Below are 16,424 nucleotides of genomic sequence, written 5' to 3'. Positions count from 1 at the left end.
AATAAAAAGCTTCTGCATCGTGAAGAAAACAATCAACAAGACCAACTTCCTGAATGGGAAAAGATAATTGCAAGTGACATATCCAATAAAGAGTTAGTATCCAAAACATAAAGAACTTATACAACTCAGCACCTGAACAACAAATATCATCCAATTACAAAATGGGCAGAAGATACAAACAGATACTTCATCAAAGAAGGCATTACATATGGCCAATGGACACATGAAAATATGCTCAGCACCACTCATCAGGGAAATGCAAATCAAAACCACAATGAGATATTGCCTCACACCTGTGAGAATGGCTACAATCAAAAGGTAAAGAAGTGTTGGTAAGGATGTGGAGAAAAAGGATCCTTCATGCACTGTTGGTGGATGGAAATATAGCCATTGTGGAAAACAGTATGGAGGTTCATCAAAAAACTAAAAATAGAATTACCATACATTCCAGTAATTCTACTACTGGATATTTACCCAAAGAAAATAAGAAAGATATATACACCCCTACGTTTATTGCAGCCTTATTTACAATAGCCAAATTACAGAGACAGCCCAAGTCTCCATTGATAGATAAATGGATAAAGAAGAGTTGGTGTGTGTGTGTGTGTGTGTGTGTGTGTGTGTGTGTGTGTGTGTGTGTACATATATAATGGAATATATATATGTTTACATATATTTATATATACATATATACATATATTTATATAGGAATATTACACATATATAATGGAATATTACTCAGCCATGAAGAAGAATGAAATCTTGCCATTTGCAGCCACATGGATGGAGCTCAAGAATATAATGCTAAGCAAAATAAGTCAGTCAGAGAAAGACAAATATCGTATGATTCCACTCTTATGTGGAATTTAAGAAACAAATGAGCAAAAAAACATACTCTTAACTATAAAGAAAAACTGATGGCTACCGGAGAGGAGGTGGGAAATAGGATGAAATTGGTGAACAGGATCAAGAGTACACTTATCATGATGAGCACTCAGTAATGTACAGAATTGTTGAATCACTATATTGTAGACCTGGAACTACTACAACACTGTATGTTAACTACCTTACAATTAAAATAAAAAAGAATAACTTCCCATGACCTGTGTGTCCAAGCTTAAACTACTTAGAATGACATGTAGGACCTGCTCCACCTACCTCTCTAACATCACCCAATGGTAAGGTGGCACTTTTTCAGATGCAAGTGACCTATCTATCCTTCAACATACTGAGTTATTTACATTTCCCAAGCCCAGCTCCAAAACCAAACTATGTCTTTGGAAAGGCATCCTATACCTTGCACATATTTTTCTGATATAACATAGCCCTTGCATAATTCTATGTTTCCATCTGCTTCCCCACTAGAATGTGAACACCTCTGGGGAACGGGGATGGGATGGAAGGCTGTATTCTACTCTCATATGTAGCACAGGCTGGGTATTTGCTACATATTGGTTGAATATTGCATGATCTCATATTTGCATATATAGACAGTATCAATAGGATGATTGTCTTTCCCTGGTCATACAACAAGAAACATGGCCACATGAAGCAAAATCCCACTTTTAGCTAGAGTCTGTTTTGAGTGTTCTTCTCACCACACTCCATGTCTTTACATGATGGTTATATCAACCTAAGCAAGATACTTCCATCTTGGAATCAATTTTCTCATCTCTGGGACAATTATTTCCAAGATATCATTCAGCTCTGAGATCTCCTTTAGCATAGTGGCTAGTTCAAATTTCCATTCCATCACTGGAGTTATTTAACTTCTCTGTGTCTTAGTTTCCTTATGTGTAAGATGGGGACAACAATAATAACTTCATAGGGTTCTTATGATGAGTAACTGGGAGAATAATTTGAAGAGCTCAGAATGCCTGGCCCATGATAAGCATTCAACATGTGTTAGCTATTCTTGTATTCTATACAGGTATGGAGCCAAAACAGTTGAGCCCTTCTACAACAGAAGTGGATGGTCAAAGGTCAGCTAACTGGATGTTTAAAACAATAGTTTAGGAATGATTTGCAGATGGCAAACATAGATCATTTTTAGCTTTGGTTTAGCTTTCCAAACAACCCACAGGGCAAGGAACCTCTATATCCAAAAATTAGGTATTAAAGATAATTGTCAAAAATGGACAATACATATCCTTTGGTAGTTTGCCTCCCAACTATTTTGGATAATTTTAAGTTCTAAATGTATTGTTAAGTTTATCTCACTTCAACCATTGATTGGTAAAGGCAGTTTTGAAAGTTAATGATTTTTTTTTACATTACTTTGCTGAAAATTTCTGCAAATTTCTGAAAATTCCCTCACTCCAAGGCTACGATGTACATTTCCATTAAAAATTGTAGCAAAGGGGCGCCTGGGTGGCTCGGTTGGTTAAGCATCCGACTTCGGCTCAGGTCATGATCTCGCGGTCCGTGAGTTCAAGCCCCGTGTCGGGCTCTGTGCTGACCGCTCAAAGCCTGGAGCCTGTTTCAGATTCTGTGTCTCCCTCTCTCTGTGACCCTCCCCCATTCATGCTCTCTCTCTGTCTCAAAAATAAATAAACGTTAAAAAAAATTTTTTTTTTTAAAATTGTAGGAAAAAAACATTTTTTAAATTATATAAAAGCTGCATTTTATATCCTCTATACTCATGTTCTTGATTTTTTCCCTTTGGTTACTGTAACAAGATGCTTAGAGCTCATCTTTGACGATGTGATACATAGAAACTAGCATAACTCTCACATCCAATTAAAAGAGCATTGGAAAAAATGTCATTCAACACAATATACCAGGCTATTTACCAGCACATCTACAAATGCCCCATCTTCAGATATGGCAATGTGTGTTTCAAGTGTCCCAGACAACACTAAATGAAGACTACCATTGCCAGTGCGGTCCATATCAGTGTGTATTCAGAAGAAAATCTAATCTGTATGTGTCTCATTCATTTATAACTTATCAAATATTGATCTAACATAGCTGGTGGATCGCCAAGAAACATCTAAGTTGTTTTATGATTCATTTAACCAGCCACCACCCCAAAATAGAAAACTATATTTTGCCTGGTATAAACAAAACAAAACATTACATTTTGAATCAGTTAGAAGCTGCCAGCTCAGTGCAGCTCAGGATGGCAGTTGATTTTGAGGTTCCAGGTTTTTCTTGCTCTTGCTGACAGAGAGGATAAACAGCAAATCAGAAAAAATAAAAATAAAAATAAAATAACACTGGCAAGTGTCTGTCTTGGTTCCCCACTAGAGGAGTTGGACACAGTTCGTCCTAGGTGTCTATTTTCTCTGCCACTGGATGTTGGGTTATACTTGGCAGGAGGGGAGGAATGGGAGCAATAGGAAGATGAACACAGATCCAGGGAGCAGCTGCCTAGTTAGGATGCTGTAGGATGCTGCTTGTGGAGTCCCAATGGGTACTCTGGGCTTAGTTAAGCAGAAGAGGTGTCAGGTGGCAACCAAGTCAGTCTGTGCCTCCTGCCTTCTCTTAGTGCCCGAGGCAACTCAGGAAGCTAAGAGATGCTGCCAGAAATGGTGCCTTTTTCCTTGTCAACGCAATCACAAACATGAAATGCAGCTGAGTAACCGGTTGCAAACGGGAGATCATGCTTTGCTGGAGTCTGTGAGATAGGGCACAAAACAACCCCCAACTCTGCCTGTTCCTCACCACAGGAGTGCCATAACTATATGTTTGTTGAATGCCAGCTCACTAGCACTTCTCAGGTAGAGCAAACTACAGTTACCTTTGCTTTCAAACACCAAAGAAAAACACTAAAGACTACACAAAGCACAAAGCAGAAGAGCCCCTGAATGCCCCTAGGCTGCCTGTGATTGTCATTTTGAAGGACTGTTATTACTATATTTTGACGCCAGTGGACATATTGAACTTCTTTCCTTAGTGCCATTGGTGTCAGCAGGATCAAAGGTGTGTGTGCATGTCTGTGTCTGCACAGGCCTGGCAGGAGGTGAGATGGATGAAACAGGAAGAGGGGAGAAAAAATGGGCAACTGAAGAAGGAATGAAAGATGAGGGTGGATGGGAGCTCTGATTTGAGGTTATGTGGCTCATGGAAGATGAATCATTCTATAATATAGTTCAAAGAGGGGAGCAGCAGACATATCTCCTTCAAAGGCATTCTGCCCCCAGTGAGTCACATTTTCTGAGTTTATTGAAGGAACCAAGAATCCCATTTATTGTGGGCAAGACTGATCCCAGATACAGAAAATGGAGGCATTGGGTAGATTTAAAGTGACACCTTCAAGCTAGCTGCAAGGGCAGTAATTAGAGCAGGTGAATATTTACTCACTTTTGTGATGGCATTTGTTTGGCATCGGCTATGTGCCAGACGGTGTGATAAGTGCCGGGTATATAAGGTGAATAACGAGGCACAGGCCAGTCTGAAGAGGATGTAGAACTATCCTCTTTATAATACAACGGGATATGTCTTACAAAAGGTTGAAGAACACATAGCTAAGGAAGGGAGCATAAAGGAGAAGCCCTCAGCTTAACCTGGGGTAAAGGGATACTTTCTGGAGAACGAGCATGACAAGCCTTTTGAAAGAACATTTGAAGGAGATGAGGAAGCAGAAATTAACCAGGCTGACAAAGACACGGGAATTTTAAGAAGAGGGGATAAACGTAGCTAAAACTTAAATACAGTCTGCACCAAGAACTGGCCTACCATATTATGTGTATTAACTCATTTACTTACACAACAACCGTATCAGAAAAACCAAATCATTATCCACATTCCTGTTTTGCAGATAAGGAAAGTGAGGCAGGAAGACAGTAATAACTTGATCAAGATAAAATAGCTACTAATGGGCAGAACCAGAATTTTACCCCAGGATGTCTGTGTTTGGAGCCTATGCTTTTAACTACTATAATATACTGCTTTTTTTTGCTAGAAAAAAAATGGTATAAGGATGTGGAGTGTTCAGAAACCCTTAGTTTAGTTCAAACAGCTCATCTATTGTGAATCAGGTATTGTACCGATGCTGATGTTACAAAGATGAATAAGGATCAGTTCTTGCCCCCAAGGCACTCAAAATATAATAGGAGGAAAGACCCTTAAACACCTAATTCCAAGTTAATGTGGAAAAATGTTTAGATATGTCAACTGATTTTCTTTTCATTCCCTATAATTTCTTTTTACTCCATGGCCCTTCTCCCATTCAAACTAGGTATCAGGATTGTTAAAGCAGAAAAGCAAAAAACAGACTTTTTGAAGAGCAAATCCAGGATCTGCAGGACCCAGGGAATAAAAATTATGCTATACACGGTAGATTTGGAAGAATTCACCATTGACACAAGATCCCATGTAACCCTCCTACATCCGCCCACCCCAACTACCATACCCTCAGTGAGATTAAGATTCCTGAGTCTGGAAGGACAGAAGAAGAATAAGAAGAAAAGAAAATGAATTGGAGGGTAGGATAAGTCCCTGATATTGGTGCTGTGACAGATACTTTGGAAAGAACCAACCAAGAAGCAAGACAGTACCTTGTTTCCTGGGCAACTGGCTATGAGTCCAGCATTTGGGAGAGAGGTCTGAGTGGGAAAAACAAATTTGGTGTTATTAGAATATAGGTGGCGGGGTGCCTGGGTGGCTCAGTCGGTTAAGCGGCCGACTTCAGCTCAGGTGATGATCTCGCGGTCCGTGAGGGCTGTGAGTTCTAGCCCCGTGTAGGGCTCTGTGCTGACAGCTCAGAGCCTGGAGCCTGTTTCAGATTCTGTGTCTCCCCCTCTCTGACCCTCCCCTGTTCATGCTCTGTCTCTCTCTGTCTCAAAAATAAATAAATGTTAAAAAAAAAAAAAAAAGAATATAGGTGGCATTTACAGCATAAGGCTGCATGAGCTCACCAAGGGAAAGCTGTGGGAGGTTGTAGGTCTCATATAACCCTTTGCACCCAAGTTAGGATGAACTCACTAATGATATCTCTGTAGATGGGGCTGGGATGTCCTCATAGATTTTCTCTGTACTATATTGTGATGCAGTTCCCATGTTTCCCATTAGAAACTCCTTGAGCGCTAACATATCAAATATTTTTTTCACTATTATATTCCCTAAATAGTGCCTAGGACATAGTAGATGCCCATAACTTGTGTGATGAATAAATGAATATGCTTCTTTTTGTCAAAACGACAAGGAGAGTAGTTTATTCACTCATTCAATAAATGACTACTATTTGAAGGCACTGTTCTAATTGCTTAGAATACGTCCGTGAATAAAAAAATACAGTTCCCACCCCCTTGGAATTCATATTTTATTAGGGGATACAGACATTAAACATAGAACCAAAATCATGAGTTTACCTCAGAGTATATTTCCCGGCAGGATCGGGCTGACATCACCCTCTCTGGGACTTGGCCTGAAACTGTACCCCTGCGTGATGCCTTCTCCTTATTGCTCCTGCTCCCTGCCCTCTTGGTTTCTTCCGAAGGCACTTTTTTAAGTTGCTTGCAGACATATCTTCCTGAAGATTTGCTTCTCAAGATTTGCTTCTGAGGAGCCTGACCTAAGATAGGAGTTGTGCTAGAAATTAAACTTATTTACAAAAACTAAAATAATATTTTTACTTCTTGCATTCCTGACTTTATAGCCTGAGACTGGTGTGTGCTGAAAATAGAATACAGTAAATGCTACGATCAAAATTTGCACAAAGAAGTGGCACAAGGTCCATCGTGGAGGAATCAGAAAGAAGCCCCTGGAGGATAGGCAGAAATTAGCTGAATGAAAAGTGATGAAAAGTCATAATGAGAAGAAGGGATAGGAGAGACAAAGGTACAGGTGTCAAAACGTGTGGAGGCCTGGACCTGGCTAAACAGGTCCACAGATAACTGTACTTAGGAGGTGCTTGGACCGCAGGGTGAAGAGAGGAGAGAAGGCAAAGGGGAAGAGAGGAGAGAAGGGGGAGAGAAGGCAGAAGATGATGCAAAGTTGGCAAAGAGAACATCAAAAGAGTCCTCCAGGTTAAGAATCTGAACCTTTTCTAAAGGTTTTCAGGGCATGGAAGAGTTTTGTTTTGATTTTTAATTAGGTCATATAGTCATTTAGTGGTGCTAAATCTAAAAGGACAAAATGTTTACAATTTAAAAAGAGAATCTCTCTCCTGTCCTTCCCTTAGCCATGAAAACTACTGAAACAAATTTTCTGAGTATCCTTCAAGCAATATGTTTTGCATATATAAGCAATTAGTATATATAACCCTGCTTTGTTCACCTGACCCTATATCATGATGATCCTTGCATATTGTTGCAGAGTTTTAAATTTTAAGTGATATGATCAGATTAGCATCTTATAAATACTACTCTACCTGCAGTGCGCAGAATAGACAGGAACAGGGCAAGAAACAACAAGGGTCTGATGTAAGATAATAGCAATGTAATGGAGAGAAAAACAAGTTTTAAAACTAGCTATTTTCATTAAATAATAACCTCCAATATTTATTTACTGCATGTCTTACCAAGAGCTCAAAGCATCTTCATCCAGTGTCCAAACTATATCGTAGCCAACTGAAAAAAGCTATTTGGGCTTAGAGTTTACAGATGGAAGACACAAGGTACATAAAAAGGTACGTTTAGGACACCCAAATTCAGGGTCTAATAATCTCTCCCAAGAATATCCTAACTCGAGCCTGTTGGTGGTTCCAAATCACCAGCACAATGAATGGTAACCTTCACCAAGAACCATGAGAATCAGTTACTGTACCAGCAAAGTAGAGTAATGATCTAAGAATTCCTAGAAAAATGAGGGAGGTTTTTTTTTTAAGACTCTGGGGTAACACAAAGTATTATTAAGTTACCGAAATTTCAAATAATTATTTTCAGAAGCAAAGAAAGAAATTAGAAACAGGTCAGACTCTCCCATTAAGAGCTCTCTGGACAACTACTCGATTATGTTTAATATCATCCAACCCTAGCGTTCAGGACACGTTTAATAAGTACGATGGATTCTCTTTTTCAGAGGTGTACATGAAAGGCTTTGGCAGGCAGACTTCTAAGATGGCCTCCAATGATCCCCATCCCATGGTATTCGTGGTTTGTGGAATTCCCTATCGATGAAGGCAGGCAGGAACTAGTGACTTGCTTTCTAATAAACAGAGTAAGGCCAAAGAGATAGGATGTCACTACTGTGATAGATCACAAAAGATTGTGACTTCTATTTTACTGGCAGATTCTCTTAATCATCTTCTTAGGCTTGCTTTAATAAAGCAAGCTGCCATGTTGCAGAGTACAGGAGTACATGAGTACATGTTGTATGTTACCCATACAGCAAGGAACTGAGGGTGCCCTTCAGCTAACAGCCAGCAAGGAACTGAAGCCTTCTGTCCAATACCCTGAGAAGAATGGAGTCCTACCACGAACTACGTGAGTGAGCATGGAAGCAGATCCTTCCGCAGTTCAGCCTTGAGATGAGAATGCAGCCTCTGGGCTCACACTTTGATTGCAGGCTTATAAGATACTGAAGCAGAAGACCCAGCTAAGCTGTGTCTGGATTCCTGAACCACAGAAAACGAGATAATAAGTGTGTATTGTTTTCAGCTGCCAAATGTTGGCATAATTTGTTAACAGCAATAGACAAATAATGCAATGGCCTTGGCCACATATATAAAAACTGAATCATTTTAATTTACTTACACAGACTGATACTATTCTGTTAAACATGACATGTACCCTTCTCATGCACTCAGCAGTATAATGAGTGACCCAAATGCTAACCAGAGTGCATATTTGGTTGAGACTTAGATATCAATGGGTCTAAAACTTCAGTCCTGTCTTTACTACCACTGCTTCCTGTGATGTTCCCTTAACATGAATCTCAGGACTTTCCCCTTAATTCAAGATCCTTTGAGGAGGACTCTGAGGAAGCTGGTGTTACCTCTGTGACATAAACGGGGAAGAAAACATGCTAGACTGCATGCCTAAAGGCACATTACACAAAGGCAAAACTGTCAATAACTCCAGCATCATTGGATTAAACATGAAGGCTCACAAGTTTAAGACAATCCCACAAAAGTCCTAAATCGGAACAAGAATATTGAAATTGAGGAATATATACAGTCAGACCTAACAGATAATGTCTTAAAGGGATTCTAATTTATTTGGAGGTTGAGAGGAGATGAGATACTGTAGACTCAGAGATTTTTCTCGTCCTCTTATTCCAGATGTTTCCAATCTTTCTTCACTTCAAGTTGATAAACCTATATTTAATGAGCATTGACCTAGGGCATTGGAGAGGATGACAAGAAATAAAAATAAAAGGTTCTGCTCTTAATGGCATTATAATGGCAAAAACATGACACATATAAGGAAGATCTACAAATATGAAATAAGGAGTCCTAATTTCACAGAAGGTATTAAACATACAGTGCTCACTATTTACATGCATTCAGTGAGACTCTCAGTTCACTAACTCAGTTGTCTAAGAAATAACCAATTAAGGCTTTTCCTTAAGGGGCGCCTGGGTGGCTCAGTTGCTTAAGCATCTGACTTCAGCTCAGGTCCTGATCTCCCAGCTCATGAGTTCAGGCTTTGTGTCGGGCTCTGTGCTGACAGCTCAGAGCCTGGAGCCTATTTTGGATTCTGTGTCTCCCTCCCTCTCTCTGCCCCTCCCCTGCTAGTGCTCTGTCTCTCTCTCTTCTCTCTCTCTCTCAAAAATAAATAAACATTAAAAAAATTTAAAAAAAAAGTTTCCTTAAAAATAAATCCATTTGTGGTTTCTCTCCAACCTGGCTAGTGGGAAACTTGATAACAGCCAATATTTCGGGCCCTTCTTTCTCAAGAAGTGCTACAGAATTCCACCAGAAAGGCAGGCTAAAGGCCTCTAACTTCGAATGCGGTGTAGCTGTTGCTGATTCCTCACTTATCAGGCCTGCAGTGGTCCTTTGAACATGGGGTGTGGGTAGTAATCTCAGGGTACCTCAACTAAGGACAAGAAGATAGGAATCCAGACCTTGTCTGTTCATCACTTACAGTGTCCCTTGGGAAAAAACCTCACTCATCCTTTTAAAGGCTCTATTTCTATTTCTGTAAAACTGAGGGCAAATTCCTTTGTATTCCAACTGCCTCTTCAGTAATCATACAGGTGGTTTTCTCTCATTTCCATACTTTTCAAAATAAGTTCTTATGTATTCCTTCTGGGAGGTAAGCTAGCCAGGAATTCTTGTGCCCATGTGACAGATGAGGCAATTGGGAGATTGCCATAAGAGATACATCCAAGCTCAATCAACACAGCAGGCTATACCCAAGTCGGGGTTAGAATTAAGAGTTTATGATATTTAACCCAGTGTTCTTTATATTGCACTGTGGCTTGATATTGCACTTAAAAACAGTCGTCCATTGTATATCCCCCAGGAGGTGTTAAAATGTGCCTAAGCCGTTACTTCAGGTGGATCATCTGTAGCTGGAAAAGGGCTATATATGTCTAGGTAAGGATCAGGACTAACAAGACAACAGAGAGCAGAGTTAGGCTGTTGTGTTTGGTTGATGGGGATGGTTTTTACTGTACCTTTGTTCTTAATATTGGATCTTTCTCTGCAAATGTATGGATACAGCACAGAGACATCTATTACTTGTTTCTGAAACATCATCAAAAGCCCCATGGGCAGCAGAGTATAATGCAATGTGCCAACATGACAAGTGTGAAGTGTGTCAAGTCGGGGAACACCATAAATCCTCTATTCAATTCTCAAAGAATATGATACACAAATGTCCATTCATCTTGTTCTCTCACACTTCCACCATTTTCAAAGAAGGTGTCTGATAGGCTAGTGAGGGCTCCCTCTGTGCTGAGCTCCTGAGGGCAAGACTCATTAGCCATGTGGCCATCTCTAAAATTATTACATCCAAACACTCAGAGAAAATAAGAACCTGAGGTAGCACACCATGCCTTGCTGCTATCATTTGTCAAAAACTGGCACCGGTTAGAAATGACACAGGATAACAAGTCCAGAAGCATCTAGAACAAACAAGAATGATTCATCACTGAAGACAGGGCAAAAACACATTCCCATCCATCCACATATCAATTACACAAGTCATGAAAATAAGTACCGGTTCACATTCCTAAGGTCTGAAAAAAAAAATCATGTGGGCCATAAGGAAATTATATTATAGTTAAAATAGAAAACAGACCTAAGAAAAATTTAAATGTGTTGTACTTTTCTCTATGTTTGCTCATCACTGTTTTTGAAGAAAAAAAATGTTCGTAAAGGGGAGATAAGTATTTGCAGAAAAATATATGCATCCACTACCCCTAGCTTGGCAACATCTGAAGAGGGAAAGAGAAGTGGCAAGGGCATCCAAGAGAGGGGAAGGGGCCAGCTCAGCAAAGGCAGGAAATATGACCAAGAGGAAGAAGTATTCTAACATTTGAGAATGGGCAAAATCTGAACAACAATAGCTAAAATTTATGAAGTGCTCAGCAGGTGCCAGGCCTTGCTAAACTTTTCTCATGTATTATCTCAATTTAAACTCCCCACAACAATATGTGGATGGTATGTTATTATCCCATTCATTGATGAGGAAACAGGCACAGGAAGGTTATGTGACTCAAGAGTTAAAGATTTAAATTCAGGCAGTCTGGTCCAGAGCTTGTACATTTAACAACTAAGCCAGTAGTTTTCAAACTTATTCTTGATTAAGAATACCCTGGAGGGCTTGTTTAAACCCAGGTTGCTGGTCCCAGCCCCAGAGTTCCTGATTCAATAGATGGGATCTGAGAATCCACCTTTCTAACAAGTTCCTAGATGATGCTGATGCTGCTGTCCCAAGGATCACACTTTGAGAACCACTGCATTTAGCTATGTTGCCCTTTTAAAAGGTGGGCATTCTAGTTTGAGGGGAATAACATTACTACATGCATAGATTGAAGAGAGATCAAGTCAAGTAATAATGAGGAAACATAACTATAGCAATCCACTTTTTCAAAAAAATATCACAGCTGAGACTTGGAAATACTGCGGTGAATACTGCAGGATATAGACAGAGATGCTATCCTTTTTATGCTTAAAAAATTAGAAGTTTAGGGACCTACAAATGAGGTGAGAGCAAACAAACCCTTATAGGTAAAGCAAGGCAGACAACTATACCAGTAAAATCTATTGCTATATGTGTGTGTGTGTATATGTATATATATATATATATATATATATATATATATATATATATATATCCCAAGCATGCTTATGTCAAAAGGGAAAAGATGAAAAAAATACTTTGATGCACGTGTGGCCATAAAACAACAAACTATGCCTATGTCTCAGCCAGCTTGCTAAAAAAAAAAATGAATCAACATGGATAATCTCCAATTCCATGTCAAAATCTGAGAATTTCATTTAAGTTTAGGAATCTAGTGAAATCCATTCATTGTCTTTGGAATGTATAATAAGTCAACTGGGACCCTCAAGAAAATTTTTATTCTTAGATCTCAAGAGGCATATGTAAACAGAGATGTTTCTCTTATATATATTAATACATATCTTATATATCATATATATAAAAATAAAAAATCTTCTAACACACACACACACATACACACACACTGTAAAATTGTTTTAATGCAAAGTAGTTTTTATAGTAACCAAAGTATCTCCCAAGTCTGGATACTATTTTTATTTGACCACTGGTCGTTCTCAAATAGAAAAACATACGCAAAATAAAATCAGCCATTCAATCATTCTTTGGATGCCTTCCATGACAAAGCTCAGAGGACACAAAAGTTTTGAGGATTATGATTGTAATGATGAGGCTTACAGCCTAACTGGAAAGACTTTATACTTTTATTTATATGTATGAATATGTCTCTATCTTCCAGAATGTCTTAGTTTTAGACAATTATGAATATGCACTGAATCCAGAGGATGGTGCCAAGCATTTCTTTACTTTTCACAGGGAAACCCATGTAGGGCCTACTTCAACATGGCAGTTTGCGTCTCTTTACCCTTGGATAGTTGAAATGAGGTGAAAGATATCAATGGAGGGAGAAGAAAAGTGTACATAAAGGTCAAACATGGTAGGTACTATATACATTTTGCAAACAGTAAGTACATATAAGAAGGATCACTGGAAATCTTAGGAAACTTTCTGAGAGGCTGTGGGACTTCAGATTTGAAAGAAGATCGAGATAATAGTGGGGAGGCACCATGCAAGACAGGAGGGTGCTTCTGAACAGGGTATCCCCGGAAGACTATTGATCTAGTGTAAGCCTTTATGAAGAAGTCATTAAGTACAGTGATGTTATGGACAGCAAAGATGTTATGGACAGCAAAGAGAAAACACTTAGGGCAAGCTCTAGGAAAATGTTCTTGAGCAGATCAGAGAGGGATGGGTTGTCACACCAAGGGTGACTTTTCCTTTACAGCCACGGAAGAATTTGAGAGAAGCGACAAAAACTAAGTAATGGTTTCAGCAGACAAGCTGACAGCATCTTGTAGGATATATCTGAGGAGAGAATACTATCTAGGAAGCTACTGTAACAGGCCAGATGTGAAGTAACAAGGACTCAAACTAAAGTCAGGCCAGTGGGAATATAAAGGAAGGGATGACCATGAGTCCTGGGAAACTAAGGAGAAATCCCAGTTTTGGCTATCACTGGGGCTGAGGGAGAAGGAATAGCCAAATAATGATGTCAAGCTTTGCAATTTCAGTGTGTGGCCAGAAACAGCAACTGAGGCCCAGATGGGTCATGTTTAGTAAGTGGTGGGGCAACATTTAAATGTCTGAAATCTCAGCTCAGCCCTTTTCCAAGTGCATCATGCTACTTCATGCATGTTTCATACAAAGCTTTTGAGGTGTGACATTATCCCATACCAAGTAACTCTAAAACCATATGGCACCTCTTATATAACAACAACAGAAATAAGGCATTTTTTTCCAGCTCCTAAGTTTTAATTGAAATGAGTAGCTTTATAAGAAATCTTTTATTTTTCAGGGTGCCTGGGTGGCTCAGTCAGTTGAGCCGACTTCAGCTCAGGTCATGATCTCACGGTTTACGAGTTCGAGCCCCACATCAGGCTCTGTGCTGACAGCTAGGAGCCTGAAGCCTGCTTTGGATTCTGTGTCTCCCTCTCTCTCTGCCCCTTCCTCACTCATGCTCTGTTTCAGAAATAAATAAAGAAATCTTTTATTTTTAAAATCCTAATATGTTATTTATAATGTCATAACTATAGATTTTTTTCCTCAATAGACACTGTGGTGCCTCATTCCCCAGACAGAGTAATCTCTTGTAAGTTCTCATTCCTCATTGATTCTACAGGTTCTTTAGAGCAGGGTGCCTCAACCTTAGCATTCCTGACACTTTGGGCCAGGTAATTCTTTGTTGTATGTGTTCATCTGTGCATTGTAGAATGTTTAGCAGCATCTCTGACCTCTACTCACTAGATGCTGGCAGAACCCTGCACTCGAGTTGTTATAATCAAAAATGTCTCCAGGCATTGCCAAATGTCCCCTGGGGGACAAAATCATTCCTAGTCAAGAACTACTGCTTTAGTAGTATTTTTAAAAGACTATATTAATGAAGATATTTCCATTTGACAGTCCTCTTGTTGGGAAAACCAAGTTCTGTCTTGATGTGGTGGTCTTCTTGCATATGGGGAGAGTTGCAGAGACTTGAAAAGACAAGGCTCAATCACCAGTTATCACGTTTCACCTCAAAGTTCCCTTTCATGGGATGTCACTACATCTGGAATGAAATGAAAGGTTATTTGCTTATAAACAGGACCCAAAGGTCTTCTGTGGTCTTTAAGAAACATGACAAAAGACTGCTTTTCATGAGCCCACTCTTCATTTAAAGTCAAGTTCTTTTTTAGCTGGTTAGAAGAGTTCTTGTCTCTTGGAACAAACAAATTTGCAGCCACCTCCAGCAAATTTCAATGTCTGAGTTATAAACCTTCCAAAGTTGACTCTTAGTGGAGGACAGAGCTGAACTCCTTGTCACTAATGTCCCTGGGTCTATAAAGCAAAACCAAGGAAATGGTCCTTTATCAGAGAAGGATGTAGCTATTACTGCACTCTGATCTACCCCAAACAGGCAGGCCTGGGAGAGAGTAAAATAACTGATGAGACATAATGTGCCATCAACATCAAATCCTATAACTTCATCTTTCAGATTCATCAGGAATTGAGTAAAGAAAAAAGGGACCTGTTACATTTAATCCTAAACTGACAAGACATTTGTATTTATGAGGCAAGAAGTTACATGTGCCAACCAGGCTCCTGTCTTCCTTAAGTAAAAGCTTTGTGTCAGCTCTTCTGTTTACTCACTCACAGGCTGCTTTCTGGTCTCACTTGCTTTCCTCTATATTTATATTGAAAGAATACATTCTCAGCAGCTTTTAGGCCCTTAAATGCATTTCAAGAGGAGACCAAGCCCAATCACTGTTACTTAATTAACACAATTGTGAAGACTTCAATCTAGCTACACAATAGCTTTCCTGACCTTGCAGAAGGAGGCACGACTTCATTATTGAGTATATTGTTTCCTATAAACATATAAAACCCCTACAATAACAATCCCATCAGCCGAAATGAAGTTATCTGAGAACAGAATTAAACTCTAAATGACCTTTTGCTCTACTCCGTAGCCCCCTATTAATAATTTCTAATCTAATCAGTGTGGATAAATGTACTAAGGCTGGTCATGCCAGGCACAGGGCCAGCCCGGCCAATTGCCGTCCATCTGATTCATTCCAGTCCAGAGCTTGTCTGGAAAAGACGCATCCCTCGCTGAGAGGCCACTGCCTGATTTCCTCTTTTGTTATCTTTTAGCGGCAAAGTCATGTCCTTGTAACTGATAGACACGTTTCTTTGTAAATAACCCTGGAGTGACTGATAGAGCTTTTGCCAGACAAAGGCAGCAAATAGCAAGGCATTACTCATGCCAAGCAGGAGAACACTGTGTCACGGCTGACAAATTTATGGGAGATATGAGCTCACCTTTTGCACAAATATATACTTTCCTGGCAAATTCATCACATGCTTTAATGGCCCTATACTGCATTTGTCAGCTGTCTGTCCCTGTGCCTTGTTGCCTTTGGTTTCCTGTCAAGGATTGTTTGTTGAAATCATCTAGCAGCCCCATTCTTCAGCAGTGAGACCCAAGAAAGATCAATGATGACACCTGTATTGATAATATTTTACATTCAACTATTTGGCTGATAAATCATTTTAACAATGCTGATATGTTTATTGAGTCTCTGCTGGCATCACAATTATATGGAAAGTGATACCAACTTAAATCTTTGTTTTGTTGGTCTAGATTTTATTTCTTGCTTTTCATTTTCCCATAATTAAATATGCCATGGAACAGGTTTGACTTTCCCATCTCAATAGCATGTGAAAACAGGAAAAGAGGTGACCTTGCAATTGCACACACTGGTTTAAAAAAAAAAAAGGAAAGAAATGGCAGCCTGGTGGCTATTCTTG

At 39.5% G+C, this 16,424-nt stretch overlaps 1 protein-coding gene across 11 annotated transcripts in view; it reads right to left on the bottom strand.

Moving 5' to 3' along the window:
- LOC132695322 (E3 ubiquitin-protein ligase RNF113A) overlaps positions 1-16,424 on the bottom strand; it is a 506,126-nt gene that overhangs the window by 81,863 nt on the left and 407,839 nt on the right. Inside the window, exon 1 of one of the 11 annotated variants that reach the window (XM_078444570.2) lies at positions 6,315-6,512. The exons of 9 other annotated variants lie outside the window; for them this stretch is intronic. The gene's annotated coding sequence lies outside the window, so the exon portion shown is untranslated. Of the gene's footprint in view, positions 1-6,314; positions 6,513-14,133; positions 14,683-16,424 lie in introns of those variants that run through there. One more of the 11 variants, XR_009617811.2, reaches the window with a different exon arrangement.

The sequence above is a fragment of the Panthera onca genome, chromosome A3, assembly GCF_046562875.1.
Source record: "Panthera onca isolate mPanOnc1 chromosome A3, mPanOnc1 haplotype 2, whole genome shotgun sequence".
Classification (NCBI taxonomy): Eukaryota; Metazoa; Chordata; class Mammalia; order Carnivora; family Felidae; genus Panthera; species Panthera onca.
This window is presented reverse-complemented; position numbering and strand designations above follow the sequence as displayed.